This window comes from Stigmatopora argus, chromosome 12, assembly GCF_051989625.1.
Source record: "Stigmatopora argus isolate UIUO_Sarg chromosome 12, RoL_Sarg_1.0, whole genome shotgun sequence".
In the NCBI taxonomy this organism is placed as follows: domain Eukaryota; kingdom Metazoa; phylum Chordata; class Actinopteri; order Syngnathiformes; family Syngnathidae; genus Stigmatopora; species Stigmatopora argus.
The window spans coordinates 10,967,552-10,981,942 of NC_135398.1; the positions used below are offsets into that span (position 1 = coordinate 10,967,552).

Consider the following 14,391-nt stretch of genomic DNA (forward strand, 5'->3'; position numbering starts at 1 on the left):
CAATTTACAATCAACATTTATTAAACATTTCAGACAACAAAGGATTTGTTCCTTTTTCTTCTACAAGAAGACAAATTAAATGGAAAGAGGGATTATGTCACTTGTTTGTTGAGCATGGGCAATCATAAATAGCGCCGAGTTTAGGCCAAAATACTCTTGAGAAACAAAATTTAGAGCGAAAGCCATCTGGCAACAAGCGCTCCCTATTTTCAAGGGATGTTGTAAATTTATTCTGCAAAGGTTATTGGCCCTCCCAGCCTTTCTGTAGCCAAATGATTGCGTGTATGAATGTAAAAATTCTCAGCCCAAAATTAGAATTAGGATTGGCATGTTCGACAGATGTGTTGAGAGACACGTAAAAGTCCTCTGACACTTTATTTCATGGCTTCAGTGGTAACATTTAAATTCAGATTAGACAAAGATGCCTGACATAATTAGTGCACTAAGAGTTTGATGGGTTTGTCTCCAAGCAGTGGGACATTTGTCTGATTTTTGCGCTTCGGGTTCAATTATAAATCAGTGAGGTGTGCACGGAGCTTTCGAATTTATGGTGGGTCCCAATGACCCTGGAAGTCAGGGCTATAAATGACATCACTGCCATGTTGCTGCTCCAGTTAGGAAATCGGAAACCCAAATTGGAACCACTCTGAAAGCTATTCTCGCCTTGGCCCAATGTAAACTATTTCTGGACAAAATGTAGGAACCTAAGGGAAAGATAGATGAAGACAGACGTATACCAGGTTGCTGTAGTAGCCTAGTTTACAGACATGCGTTCATTATGTACATGTGTAGAGGTGGACATTAATTTGCTATCAAGTTTTGAATAGACTTTGGAAAATACACTATAACTTGTCAAATTTTGATGATGAATGAGGTGGAATGTAAAAGTGTTCTTTAGATTTTTGTTTTCTCTGCAGGGATTAATTGTGCCCATACTCCGCTGGGATGGGCTCCGGCACCCTAGTCACCCTCGTGTGGTTTAACAGGACGTAAGATGAATGAATTCTTTCTTTTAATTAGGACAATATTTTTTATATGGTAAACTTGGACTAAACTTTAGATTCAAGACAAAACAATTTTATTGTGTTATTATTCTCACATGGATGATCATATACAACGTCTGTATTTTCATTTATATATATATAATTTATATTCTTAGGGATTGGTTTTGTTATGTTTTTTCCCCTGTGTGACCTGTCCATGTATGTGATTGCCCATTGTGTTCACCTGCTGACTCCCCGCCCCTTGTGTATCTCCTGTTTGCTGCCTCTTGTGTGACCCAGGTGTTTCTAATTGTCTCGTCAACCCATGTTTGTCTATTTAAACCCTGTGTGTTAAGTCAGTCCTTTTCTGTCAGTCTCTTGTCTGCGTTGTTATGCCCATGTCCCATGATCCTAGTTTCCCCACGTCCTAGCTGTCAGGTTTTATTTTCTTATTTGATTCCAAAGTCTTTGTTAATTTCTAATAATCCTGCCATGGTTATTAAAGTTTTTGTTGGCGCACTCCACTCCCTGTCCTAACTTTTTCCCTGCGTTTGGGTCCTACTACGTATTCACAACCCTGCTAAATTGTGACACCTCGTAACGGTTGTGGGCATAAGCCTATCCCAGCTGACTTCAGGTGAAATGCAGAGTAATGCACCCTAGACTGGTCGCCAGTAAATCGTAGGGAACACAGAGAGACAAACAACCATCCGTGCACATAATCATACCGCCACCAGCGGGAATCGAAACAGGTAAGTGTATATATGTAAGTGTATGTAAATGTTTATTTATTATTATTGTATTTATTATATATACGTGTATATATATATATATATATATATATAATTATTATTATTATTATTATTATTATTATTATTATTATATTTAACTCATTATTTAACTCTCATTATACTTGTATAATGACAAGAAAAACATTAAATTCTGTGTGTATATATATATATATATAAATATATATTATTATATTTAACTCATTATACTTGTATAATGACAATAAAACATTAAATTCTCTGTGTATATATATATGTATGTGTGTATATATATGTGTATGTGTGTGTATGTGTATATATATGTATATATATATAATTATTATTATTATATTTAAATCTCATTATACTTGTTTAATGACAATACAAACATTCAATTCTTTATGTATGTATATCTGTACTTTAGTTTCTGAATACGAAACGATCCCGTTTTTCAAGGGGCAGTTGCCAGCCCAAATTGGCGCCCATGGAACACTTACTAAAATATGATAGATTGACAGATATCACTTGTGCGGACTCCGTGGCAGCCTGGGCAACCACTTCAGAGTATGCTCAGGCTTTTTAGATGGATTACTGATGCAACAAAGCACATCCTTACCTGACCTAACCTTATCTTTAGCTGTCAGACGTGCACAGCAGAGCCAATTTTTGAGCTCCCTCCAGAGGTATCTTGTATCAGTATTTGATTATTGAAGCTTCCAGCAGACACTGAGAAGAATTATGGTATCATTTATTTGTTTCTGTCCAACAACACAAATCCTACAGTCATTTGTTTTACTCAATAAACTCAGGAGGGAAATAAGTGTCTCCTTATCCGCTAAATGCTCAGCTGTGATCATCGCCGTTCACCAAGTAGGTCTCGTTATTCGGCTTTCCACAGCTAGCCACGCAATAAATTGGAAAAAATAAAGAGTATGGCCAAGAGTGGTCCAAAATAGTAATGATACTGTGGGAGCCCTAAACAATGAACTGAAATTTGGATTTAATTTCCCAAAGGATTAACTGGGGGGGAAATGTAGTAGATGACAGATTAGCAGGCAAGAAAAGTGCTTTGACGCTGCTGAGGTCTGAAAACGAAAACATCGCAGTCTTCTAGTTATTTATTATTAAGCAACATTTTGCATGGATGATTTAAATAATCTATTGATTAAACAATTTGCTTCTTCAATGGGATTATTACGCAATTTTCAGAATATTTAGCGAGCAAATTATAAAGCCCTCTTTACAAAAATGGAGGCTCGTATTAATCGTTTTTCATTTTTGGTAATCATAATACGCCTGCCTTTATAGTTCTTTTTTTTACTCAGACTGAAATAGATTACATCTATAGATAATGTGGGAAATTTTTTTTTAAAGTATTTGGAATTCCTTACATTTCTGCATAAATATATCATAAAAGGGAGTTTGATTATCTTCTTTGCAGAACTCACAAAGGTTAGCACATTTAATTTGGTCAATAGTTTTATCAAAGTTGTAAGTGGTCAGTGTGAAGGTTTTAAAAAATGTGGTCAAGTGACTGCATGTATTTTTTGTTCTTTTTTAAAAATTATGTTCTTTACTTTTAGGATTGAAGAACCTTCTTCGACTAATACCTTATGGGGTAAGTATATTTTTTTTTAAGTCGTTTGTATACAGTACATTAATGTCTGCCAAACTAATCTGGCTTTCTTGGGTTATAAAATAAAGTGCTGTTTTCAAAGTGGTAGTTTACTCTGCCTTTTACAGCAGAGAACCATATATACCCCCCTAAAAAAAAAACAAAAAAAAAAAACTTTGACAAGCCAATTCAATTGAGTGAATGTTGTTTTATGGTTATGTCAATGATCCTTCACTGTACAGCTTAGCCTGATAGCAAACTTTTTTGAGTTGTGGCTGAAAATGACCACAGAGTTTAGATGGAGCTCTTGGTATGTGCACATGTTGAACTTGGCATAATTTATGAGTTTTGACTGATGCAGAGGCGCAAAATGCAGACTTGGGAGTTTACTTGGATTCTCAAAAAAGCTCATTTTAGCTGATAAATCACTGTAAAAGCACAAAGAAATAGACAGTTTGAAGCAAAGAGCCCCTCAAAAAAGTCTTTGTGTTGTGTGATGTCATTTTCATAAAGGCTGAGGACAGCGTTTGCATGATGCATATATATTGGTTCATTATCGGCCAGTCACCTGTGCTCTGTGTTATCTCCTAAAGCACACTGAATTGTGTAATGGAACAATGTAATATACGCATAGAGAAGATCACACGTCCTTTCTTCAATGCGACGCAAGGACGGTTGCCTTGCAAGTTGTACTAATTTTAATAGAATTTATTTGGACGAGTACAAATGTATCGCTATAGCTCGGTGACTTCTAGAAGTCAACAAAAGCAAAAATACCCCAACAAATAATGTATTGACCTCCTAAAATATCACTAAAAACATTTTTATCCTAAAATGAAAAAAAATGGTTGCAAAATCGTAGGTTTCCAGACGACCTTTTTTCCCCAAATCTCATCCGTAATGTCCACCTAAAATTGGTTGAAAAATGTCAGCAGGATTTTTTTTACCAAAATGTTGGTTCATTAAAAAAAAATTATGATGCTGTCAAAAAAATGTCGCTTGGTATCATAATTACAAAAAGGGGATGGACCGAACAATGTCACAAAACTATATTTTAATCAAAATCAATGACCAACCAAAAATGCTGACCCCCAAAAGTGACAAAAGTATTTTTAAACAATAATTATACCCAAAATCTTCACGCTTTGACAGAACATATGACTGCAATTAGCCCAAAAATAATGTATTTACCTCCTAAAATATGATTAAAATTATTTTTATCGTAAAATGAAAAAATGGTTGCAAAATCGTAGGTTTCCAGACCAAATTTTTTCCCCAAATCTCATCCGTAATTTCCACGTCAGCCGAAATTTTTCACCAAAAGATTGGTTCATTAAAAAAAAACAAATTATGGCGACTGCTTGTGGTTGTCGAAGAATGTCGCTTGAATAGTGTCACAAAACTATATTTTAATCAAATGAAATGACCAACCAAAAATGCTGACCTCCAAAAGTGACTAAAATATTTTTAAACAATAATCTTCTCCAAATTCTCACCCAAAACCTCAAAATTCAAATAAAGCCACATTTTCTGATCCTCAGACGAGATCTCACAAATTTTAATTCAAAATCTGATCGTCCATCCAATCATTTTCTCTTCTGCTGATCTTCACGATGGTTCCAGTAGAACTGATTAGAGGCAAGCAAAAGATATTTGTTCAACCTTTATTTATCCATGCCCAGAATGCATTAAAAAAAATATGAAAAATAAATAAATAAGTCAACATTTTCCAAGAGATGAAAGCTTGTCTCTTTAGCCGTCTTCGGTGGCATATTAAAGAGCTGGTGGACGCCAGTGCAGTTATTATCAGCTTTTCATTTCAATGCCTTTGATGTTGCAGCCGCTGGTGAGTTTGGACATCATTTCACGTCCAATCTGGTCAAAATAAATAAATAAAAATATAACCCACATCAAACATCATGCTGTAGTCAGAATCACAGCACACACATGGATGATTTTAAATCAGATGATTATACCACAAATTTCATAGGATTGCCAAGCTGTCTGTTTATGATTGAAGGCCAATATATTTTATTGTATTTGAGGCCTCTGGACCGATTATTTATTCAATCTATTGCTTAGTATAACGTATCCACTTGTGGGATGCACTTGACTTTTCTGTTGTTTTAATTTTGGAAATTTTGAGTGAACACTTTTGGTTATTAAAGGACAGTTTTTCCCTTTTTTTAACGAATTTATTTGGAGCTGACAATTTTACATTTAGCAAACAATGTTTGTTGACTTTTTAGTCACATGTTGGGGTTTTGTGACCAATTAGTGATGTCTTTTAATGGCAATTTATGAGGGTAGGGGTGTTGTTGACATTTTGGGGGTCACAATTTCTGATGATTCCCTTTAAAAAAAAAAAGAAAAAAAATGGGGTCTACCTCGGTGGTTAAAATTGTGTGCAAAGATTTTTTCATGAGCTCGGCAGTATGTCTCTTTTATGTTGTTTAGTCAGATTTTTAAATCAAAACCATGTGGCTTATACCAGGAAATTAAAAGTCTAATAAGTATAATAATTGTTTTGATCATATTCATCTTGAAGTGGTTAACTCATATATACGCTTGCATGACCATTCAGATTTTAAAGTTTAACATTAAACATCTCTTGAAAGGGTTTATGATGGCCACAGTTTGACCTTGAAACAGATGATTTCTATTATCTCCTATGGGTGGAAAAATGGAGGTATAGCTTCCTTAGAATGTATTGAATTCACCTTTGGTGATATTGCAGGATCCTAAACTCTTTTTTTGTTTACTTTCTGACCTTCTACACCAAGGTCTTGCTGAGAAAAATAATAGTAACATTGTTATTAAAGTAAAAATGGGGCGTTCTCTTTCAGACATTATATTGCCGGATAGGAATCTTTCCTTTCGCCTAAGCGGGATCTATGCATAATTACATTAGGACAAGCACAATGCAGAAGGGCTATTGTATTTCCTCGGGGCCTGTGTAAATGTACAGCTTACATTCCTCCACGTTTCCTTCTGCACAAACAAGATAAAGACTCTCTGACGCTCGCTCGCTCGCCGCCGTCCCACAGTGCGACATCGGGGGCCCGCTTGGATGCTCTGGTTTGAATTTGCAGCTCAAGAAAAGGGGCAAAGCTGCACACTTAATCTCTCATACCTGAGGAAGATGCCTCATGGACTGTACTCTCGGATCGATACAACAAATATGCACTCCATAGTTCAAAAATCTTTATTCCTTGGGTTCTGTGAAGGCAATTTATGACCAATCCACTTGAACTGAGAGGATTGGAAGTGTATTCGTTCACTCCCAAACCTCCCATTTAAGATGGATTGTACATCGCTCACTTTGTCAGCTGGGAAAGCCTAAAAAACATGCACACTACTGCAATTTCTCATTGGTTGTTGTTTTTGTAGTACTTGGAGTGCTAAGTATTTTTAAGTAATCATGGAAATAGTCAGATTTTTTTTTTAATCTTTGTTATTGCACATCGCTCACCTTATGTCAGCTGGGAAAGCCTAAAAAACATGCACACTACTGCAATTTCTCTTTGGTTGTTGTTATTGTAGTGCTTGGAGTGCTAAGTATTTTTAAATAATCATGGAAATAGCCTGATTTTTTTTAAATTGAATTTTATTTTCTTTTATAAATCTTTGCTTCTTGTACATCGCTCACCTCATGTCAGCTGGGAAAGCCTAAAAAACATGCACACTGCACACTACTGCAATTTCTCATTGGTTGTTGTTATTGTAGTACTTGGAGTGCTAAGTATTTTTAAGTAATCATGGAAATAGACAGATTTTTATTTTTATTTTTTTATTTTATATTAATCTTTGCTACTCATACATCGCTCACCTTATGTCAGCTGGGAAAGCCTAAAAAACATGCACACTACTGCAATTTCTCATTGGTTGTTGTTATTGTAGTACTTGGAGTGCTAAGTATTTTTGAAGTAATCATGGAAATAGTCGTATTTTTTTATGTTTGCTACTTGTACATCGCTCACCTTATGTCAGCTGGGAAAGCCTAAAAAACATGCACACTAATGCAATGTCTTATTGGTTCTTGTTATTGTAGTACTTGGAGTGCTAAGTATTTTTGAAGTAATCTTGGAAATAGTCTTTTTTTTTTTAATCTTTGCTGCTTGAACATCGCTCACCTTATGTCAGCTGGGAAAGCTTAAAAAACATGCACAGTACTGCAATGTCTCATTGGTTGTTGTTATTGTAGTACTTGGAGTGCTAAGTATTTTTGAAGTAATCATGGAAATAGTCTGATTTTTTTTTTTTTAATCTTTGCTACTTAAAGTCTAATTACACCAGTAGGCTGCCAAATAGAGGTGACGCTGTCTGTGTTGTTATACAATAAACATACACAGAGACTAGATGTTTATGTTGGGTTTCCTCTGTTGAAATAATAGCAACATATTTCCCCCCCTTTCACCCTTTGACAGAACATATGACTGCCATTAGCCCAAAAACTCCGGGGAAGAGGAATTTTCCGATATTTAAGCAATTGTTCCCACAGTTTACAGCCATTTGGGAGCAGACGTAATGATTGTACTTTTTTTTTCTCCTGACGCACAGCAGAGGGATTGAGGAAAAAAAAAGATGAGATCTAAGTGCACTGTGTGACTCTCTGTCAAGCACGAAACTGTTGAAATTAAATATGAGCATTTTATTTTCCTGCGTTACTTCAAAGGCCCTTCGGATGTCAATTTGCAGTCGTTGTCGGAAAAAAAAAACAGCCGTTATAAAGAAATCTTTTATTGTCTAGCATAATACATCAATTGATTTTCAAGTGTTTTCATTGAAGTGTCCTTTTTGTTGGCACACGCATTGTAAGGATATAATTTTATTCCATTTTCTTATTCCAGAATGCACAGCGTGCCACCCCCACTCTGTTGAGTACAACAATACTTTTGATTTGCCGTTCTTTATGGTCAGGAAAGATAAGTGACATATTAAAAGCAACAACCTTTATAATGAAGCACTTGAATGAATACTACGGCTCGATAAAGCAGCCATCTTGTCGGGGCTCCTCTATATCGCCACTGGCTTCCCAGTGTGAGAATTACACAGCAGGGGTGCGTGTTCTGATCGATGCTGTATTTAAAAGTTTAATTCACAGCTAATGTACTTATACTATATTAGCGGCAAGCACACCCAAGTGGCGCCCAGCCGGCCTCGTTTTTACAATGAGAAGTGTAGCATGTGGAGATAATTAGGAGGAAAATCAATGTCATGCTTGCACGGAGAGCAAACGTTTTCCCGCGCCGACGCTTTAAAAATATAAGTGATACGTGGGGCAAGCGCTAAACCTGTAGACCAGACCAGACCAGACATGTCTTATTTTTGGCCTTTCTCGTAAGCACTTTAATGCCACTTTTACAACAGACGGCATCATCATGGTCTCCAATTTCACCCAAATATTTGGCTTAGGAGCACCAAAAACTCTGACAAAACCGCACCAACAGGCAATAAGAAAAAGGAAATTAATGTTCCATTGTGGTCATTCGAATGGGAGATATCCCACTCTACATTTTCCGGGAATATATGAACATAAATACTGCATGACTTTTTGAAATGTATTTTTTAACAAGTACTTTCATGTAGCGTGTTTTGTCATCACTTTTATCAGAGATGGGAATTTCAGAGAAGATTCATTTAATTAACTTTCCACCTTCAAACAAGGAATAAAAGTGACTGATGACAGCCCAAAAAAGGAGTGATCATTTCCTGGATTTTTTTCCTTTTAGTTTTTCAGTGGGCGCTTAGACTTAGAAAGTTTTCAAGTGAGTGAGTCGAGCACCACATATTCCCTTCGCAACCACATCGTTTCATTTTTATAATGAATTCTTTACAAGAGCGCAGGCATGCCACACTGTTCTTCAGAAAGTCACATTTCGAAATAAAAAGAGATTTTACACGCAAGCATTAAATATCAACGCAAGGGAACAAATCGTATCTTAACACATTGACTGCCACTGACGGAAAGACATCCAATGAACTGTCCGTAAATAAGTTCATAGAACAACATTGACCAACACCGACAAATTATTAGAGATTTGTAAGAAAGAGATGCTGAGACTGGGGTCCTGGATTCAAATACAGGTCACATCCACCTGTGTGGAGTTTGTATGTTCTCCCCGGGCCTGCGTGGGTTTCCTCCGGTTTCCTTCCACATCCCAAAAACATGCATGGTAGGCTAATTGCACACTCTAAATTGCCCCTAGGTCTAGGTGTGAGTGTGCATGGGTGTCCGTGTCCTCGTGCCCTGCGATTGGATGGCAACCGATTAAGGGTGTCTACCGCCTACGTGACAAGACGTTTGGTCGACCGGACGTTTGGTCGCCGGGTTCGCTCGCTGTCAAATTATGACAGAGAGTTTACTGTTGATATTTTAATATTAGATATTTAGATATTAAACTCTCTCTCACTCTCTCTCTCATGATTATAATTTGAGAGATGGTTTCAACAGTAACAACCCGGCGACCAAACGTCTGTTCTAGCAAACATCCGTTCGACCAAACATCCGTTCGACCAAACATCCGGTCGACCAAACGTCCGGGGACCAAACGTCTTTCGACGAAACGTCCGAGCACCCTCCGCCTATGGCCCGGAGTCAGCTGGGATAGGCTCAAGGCACCCCCCGGACCCTAATGAGGATAAAGCAGTTCAGAAAATGAGAGATGAGATGATATGCTGAGAGTTACGTTTTAAACTGGCATGTAATTATTAGCAAGTGAGACTGCACCCAAAGGCTTTGAAGATTTATTTTCTCATGTCCACTTATTGATGATTCATATCAGCGCACCGGTTTTCTCCTAAGGCATGTGTGACAGAGATAGAGATGAGATGCTCAATCACATCCAAGGACAAGTAAGATTTAATTCTCATGATGTACACATTATGGCGTCGTCGACTGTGAAGAATCAAGTGGGTTGTATATCCTGTTCATGTTGACGATGGCTTCTCTCGTGTGATTTGTCAGCCCTCCGGGAAAGACGTACTATTCCTAGGACAAATCCCTCTTCACCCCTGCGGAAATAAGCGAACTCAGAAAAGCTTTGTCCATGCCGATTTTCCATGGGTGCCCTGAAGGTCTCGTTGGCATATCTCAGGCAAGCCGACTGCAAATTTGAATTATGCTGATTAGAATTCAACTATGGTCAGCCGATTGCTCCCTCCAAATCAATGCGTTATGAGTGTGGCCTTTGAAAAAAAAAATGATAGTAGAGAGGGAGAGAGAAAGAAGTTCAATTAAAATTGAGGATTGACATGCAGTGTTTGCTAATGGTGGGCAGAGGGACTGTTTTTGTCATGTGCGTGAGCTGGTCAGCTCTGGATTTGGGCTTTAGGGGCTTTGTGAGCTTGTTAAAAATGCTGCTGCTCACTTTTCCAGCTGTAGCTTTTTCAACGGCGCATTAAACAACAGATACCCTTGAAAAGACACAACCAGGGGAGACAAGACTGCTTACTCTTTTGATCCTGTGGTGACATGTGGTAGGGTAAAGAGATGGTAAAGACATAAATGCAGTCATGGGCTGATTTTCCATATTCACAAATCAACATTCTTAAAACTGCCCGAGTTGGATAATGACTGGCTGACAAAGTTAATTAAGGAATTCCCCCCCCCATACTAACCTCAGTACCATAATACAACTTTACAAATAGCACTGCTATGTTCATACTATATATACATAAAGGTGTATTTTCCATATTCACAAATCAACATTCTTAAAACGGCCCGAGTTGGATAATGACTGGCTGACGAAGTTAATTAAGGTATTTCCCCCCCATACCCCATACCTCAGTATCATAATACAACTTTACAAATAGCACTGCTATGTTCATACTATATATACATAAAGGTGTATACCTTAGTTCAGCACTGTGTTCTCCACCACCTGCTACACTAAATCTGTCATTCGATCCAGCGAAGGACAATCATTGGATGACTAAAACGGGGTTTAGATTTCAGAGTGGCTTTCCGCATTCGGGACCCACCAATGAAGCAGGCACTGATTTCAGACCCGGCCGTCTCACAAACGTCACCGATGTTGTCCAGACAAGACAGGAGAGGAACTTTGGCCATCACTTCTTCTCGCTGGACCTGTCCGTCACTGTCAGTGTGGCTCAGTAGTGCAGAACTCATTCCTAGACTAACTCTTGTCTCATGACAGACTGCTGCTGTATCTGATTCCGAGTTATGTGGGTCATGGACGTGGGTGGGCCACAGAGCTGGAAAAGGCAAAAGTGATGGAGTAAAAGAAAAATTGGAATAGTGGTCAGGACAATTTTGCGCAAACCCCACAACTCAGGTGGGAGCCCCTCACACTAGACGAGGTGTCACTACAGTGCATGCGAGCCCACACACTTGCACTCACTTTCCGCGCCACATGTGTGAATTCTATCATGAAGAGCTGAGCTTTCCACAGGACTCTTTCATATAGACCACAATAGGCACCAAAGCCGGCTTCGCAACCTCCCACAGAGACACCACGGAAGGGGACAGTCTGTGGAGAAAATGAGAGCGGGGGATCAGAATTTAATTAAAGCCTTAAAGCCCCCGCGAATCAAATATGAGACAAAGGGATGAGGCGCAAATAGGAAAGGGGTGCCTTTGTTTGTCTGGTGGCTACCACAAGAAAATCATTGGTGGAGATGTCTGTGGAAGAGCCGGTTCAAAGTTTTTGAATAACTGGCTGAGGCATTGGCTCTTTGATCCCATATTCTTTTAATTATGTATGGAAAGCTTAGCCCTCAATAAGAGACTGCAAGCAACACTGACAAATATAGACGCGATGACGAGATCGGGGCGCAGAGCCAATCGATACGCGGGCTGGGGACAAATGAAAGAAAAAGGAAAATAACTATGTGTAATCGGCAAAAGATAATGATTAGCTCACTTGAGATTCACACAAGATATGTTGCATATTTGTCTGTGATAAAAACAGTCACGGGACATGTATGTGCCACCTGTCAAATTTTAAATCATCCTTTTATAAAACGGCTATTAAAATTTAGAATGACTGCCAAACAAATTGAAGAACAATTGACTCTTGAAGGAAACCAGTGAAAGGCGGCACCATAACGGCAGACCTCAGAAAAAAATTAATAAGCACGTTTTTGTTGACTTATGAAAGGCAAAGTGGAGATCTTTAATTTTATTAAGTTTGAGAATATAAACCAATAGGACTGGTGGTGGAACAGTAAACAATATTTGTGCAATATTGATATCATATTTCATTCCTCTATAAGGCCATTTGTTTAACAATCACTTGTAAATATTGAATTCGTTCTTCCGTTCGATCGCACAACCCCGTTTGACACCCTTGCAAATTAGTTTCTCCAAATGAAACTGAACAGACGGTTTCTTGTTAATTATAGTTAACAGAATTGTCAGAGTTTTCACTTGGGTGAAATTTATCATTCTTGAGTTTTCCACCTGAGAAAAAGTAGTTTCCTTTTTGCGTGTATTAAACCCACTGCCCCAAAAACACACCTGTGTGTAGTCACGTTGCTGACCGTAAGCGCAATGGTGCAATTCCTCGTACTTAAAGTATATGGCCTCGTGATGGCATTCAAAGCTGCTTTTGCTCGTCAGACATCAAGAGATTTTTGCAAGGAGAATCTGCAGTTTGAGTTAAGAATCTTAGGCCTGTTCCTGTCCATTGTATTCCAGTCAAGGTGGGGCACTTGGGATGGAAACCAGATTCAACGCTTGGTTGACTTTTCCACCTCCAGCAAGGACACGTTAATGCCCTTGGGACTGGTTCGCTGCTCATTTGTAAAAACTGAACCAAGGTGGAAGTTGGAGGAAGTTTTTCCGATGAAACCCGGATTTTGTATCCACCCTTCCCTGGGAAGGAACGGGAACGTCTTGGTTTGTGGCTTTATAAGAGTTTTGTCGAGGGGGGTGGGGTTTGGGGCACGTTTTAGTGTAGAAATCCAGATGCAGTTCAATGCCAAAAAAATTCCACAATCTGGAAAGCCATGGCCATGCAAATAACGTCAGTGAATGAAAATTCCCCCCCACTGCAATCCTTTTCCGTGGAGAAATTGGAGACGTTTCAGGCCAGGAATACTAACCACACGTCAAGAAAATACTTTGACAGTCACGCGAATGGCGGGCATCCGCTACATCTGCCGTGATCATTTTCGGCATTCGCATGATGCTAATTAAGCAGTTTCCAAATTGGGTGGGTGCTCTGCAAATTGTTCTATAATGTTGCAGTCAAAAAGTCAAGCTGTGGCGAACGGACCTTCTTTTAAGCTGTAAACTGACACTGAATCCGGGTAGACACAAAAGTCTCAATCTTCTCTTCTGCGTGGGAAAAAGAAAATCTTTGCCTGATGCCTAAGAGCCCCCCCACGCCCTCCCCTAAAAAATGTGTTTGGGAAACACCCCGCACATAAAACAAAATCACCTTTGTCCGTCCCTCTTGCAACAAATGTGATGACTTTACTCCCGTTGGGAAACAGCAAGGTGTTACCTCGGCCAGATGTTTCATACTTCCACGGTCATCTCATAAGAAATAATGCATCACTCAAAGGATGCAGCATTTTGGGGAGGGCAGATTTGAGCGCAAACTGCGGCGAGTGGCGGTGGGAAATGTGAACCACATAAATGTTAATGTTGCACTGTGGACTTGATATCTGGCCGCCACCCTGAAGCTTGGCGTTTTCGCTTCGTAAAATAGCAGGAGGGCGACATCTGGACTCTTTGTAGAAGTATCATGAAATCGATATGAAAAAGGCTTGATAATAAGTAATAATTACAGTTGTGTCTGGGAAAAGTGAGTCTTAAAAGTCACACAAAACCTTGATAATTGTTGGTCACCATTTGGACAAGCTACTTCAAAAACGTAATATCAGACATGTGATGAGTTACCTTTGGTTCTAACATTTTAAACGTAGTTCAGACACACACGCTCGGTCAATAGGGCCCAATTTAATGTATAGTTTAACTGATTCAGTGCCAGACGGTGATAGACATCCGATCCATTTCAACTGAGAGGGATAATGAAGAATCTACTAAGATGTCATT

At 38.7% G+C, this 14,391-nt stretch overlaps 1 protein-coding gene across 2 annotated transcripts in view; it reads left to right on the forward strand.

Moving 5' to 3' along the window:
• Positions 1-1,333: 1,333 nt before the first annotated feature.
• The window catches only part of prkacbb (protein kinase, cAMP-dependent, catalytic, beta b), a 37,977-nt gene continuing 24,919 nt past the window's right edge, over positions 1,334-14,391 (forward strand). For both annotated transcript variants that reach the window (XM_077615318.1, XM_077615319.1), the window contains exons 1-2: positions 1,334-1,735; positions 3,334-3,368. The gene's annotated coding sequence lies outside the window, so the exon portion shown is untranslated. The remainder of the gene's footprint in view (positions 1,736-3,333; positions 3,369-14,391) is intronic.